The 2,009-nt window shown below is 40.0% G+C and overlaps 1 long non-coding RNA gene across 1 annotated transcript in view; it reads left to right on the forward strand.

The window, feature by feature from the left end:
• Positions 1-893, forward strand: part of LOC122546861 — a 3,102-nt gene extending 2,209 nt beyond the window's left edge. The window contains exons 2-3 of the long non-coding RNA XR_006310822.1: positions 367-489; positions 796-893. This is a non-coding gene — a long non-coding RNA (uncharacterized LOC122546861). The remainder of the gene's footprint in view (positions 1-366; positions 490-795) is intronic.
• Positions 894-2,009: the final 1,116 nt, after the last annotated feature.

Consider the following 2,009-nt stretch of genomic DNA (forward strand, 5'->3'; position numbering starts at 1 on the left):
TTAAGTGAATAATTAATCATTTCTCAGTCTAGGTCTGAGGCAAAGTAAAATGTCAAACCTTCTCACAGTCTGGGAGTATTGCATGTTCCCTTAAAGTTGTTTTGAATATGCTTTTGGATCTCACTGATATTGTTCGCTTCAATTATAATTACATTTTCAAGCATTCCGTAGTTTTTTGTTGAATAGAACATGCTTTGCGTTTCATCCAATTTTACATCATTCAGAATGGGGGAAAGAGTCCAAAGGCCCAAGAGTCAAAGGCTTCACTGAGCAGTTTTGGGCAAGGATAATGGATTGTGGGTTGTTTTGTCTGTGTATTTAGGGTGTGTGCAACAACTGCCATTTCTCCTGTGCTTTTATCCACAGATCTTCATTTCTAATGAGGTTATGAAGTTGTTTGGATTCTACCAAGAGCAATATCAGAAAACAGACTGGCAGAAGGTGAAGACATTTGACAGGAGCAAACGTGATCGGGTGGACCATATTTTGGTAAGTGCTTCAGTTTAGCAACTGTTCAGTTTTATATTGTACCACTGCATCACGACTATGAACACTGCGTCCTACATCTGAATTTTCTAATATTTCAAATGACAAAGGCTTTATCTTCAACTTTCTGAATTGAAAACTTGTCCTCACTGCAGCAATTTGCCGAAAATCAAGGCCTATTATTCCTTAGTTCCCACAAAAGTTTTAAAAAATTCAGAAGTACATTGAATTCAGTGCAGTTGTCAAAGTAGTGTCATGTGTCTTTAAATCCCAATGTTTGATTTCACTTTCTCTTCATGTTTCTTTCAGTCGTATGGTGAATTTGTGAAGAAGACCGAAGCTGAACTCAGTAAAGATCTTGATGTTGCAAGCTCAACCTCCACCAAACCCCCGATTAAAACTCTGTACTCCACTGCTACTGAGAAGCTAAAGATGAAACCACTGTCTCAGCAGAAGTAATTTCAGTAATGGATGTGAATTGTGTGACCTTACGAAGGGATGCCTCTTGTATTTCTTTTATACTCGAGCGGGGCCCCTTTTGTCCAAATTATTTGGTGATTAAATGGTTGTTTAGTGAAGGAGAGCAGTACATTTGCAGAGACTTTACAGCAGGGAAAAGTGTCTTTTGGCCGAACAGACTCATGCAGTTACTTAGTCTCCATGCGAGTCTACTCCCACTTTGTCTCATCCCATCAGTGCATCCTTCTGTATATTTCTTCCAGAGGTACTTATCCAATTTCCCCTTAAACACATTCATGCTATTCAACTAAAGCATTCTTGGTACTAGCAAGTTCCATGTTGTCACCTTTCTCAGGGAAGAATGGTTTGTTTTGAATGTCTGATTTGATCCACTAATGTTAACTTCCTATTCAGGTCAGCTATGCAATTGAAAACATTTCTCCCTCCATGTACTTCAAGCACCTTCATTTTTAAAGTTCTCTAGCAAATCTAATTTTCAAAATTCTCTATCCAATCGCTAACTTATACAGTTAATGGTCAGGTCCTGGGTGTGTTGCTGCACAAAGAGACCTCTGGATGCAGGTTCATAGTTCCTTGAAAGTGGAGTTGCACGTAGAGAGGGTGGTGAAGAAGGTATTTGGCGTGCTTGCCTTCACCGGTCAGAACATTGACTGTAGTGGTTGAAGTGTTACATTGCAGCTGTACAGGACATTGGTGAGGCCTCGTCTAGAATACTGCATACAGTTCTGATCGCCTTTCCGTAGGAAGGATGTTAAATTTGAGAGGTTGCAGAAAAGATTTACAAGGATGTTGCTGGGACTGAGTTACAGGGAGAGGCTGAATAGGTTGAAGTATTTTTCTCATGGAGCATTGGAGACTGAAGCATTTTTGTAGAAGTTTATACAATCAAGAAGAGGCATGGATAGTGTAAATAGTCAAGATCCTTTTCTCTCTCTCATCGTCTGCATAGAGAGTGATTTTTGATCCCCAAATCCCACCGTCGGTGCTATTGTTTCAGGGTCTTTTTGGACAGCCTCCGCCAGTGCTTCAAGTACAAAGGTAAA

The sequence above is a fragment of the Chiloscyllium plagiosum genome, unplaced genomic scaffold (assembly GCF_004010195.1).
Source record: "Chiloscyllium plagiosum isolate BGI_BamShark_2017 unplaced genomic scaffold, ASM401019v2 scaf_4586, whole genome shotgun sequence".
Classification (NCBI taxonomy): Eukaryota; Metazoa; Chordata; class Chondrichthyes; order Orectolobiformes; family Hemiscylliidae; genus Chiloscyllium; species Chiloscyllium plagiosum.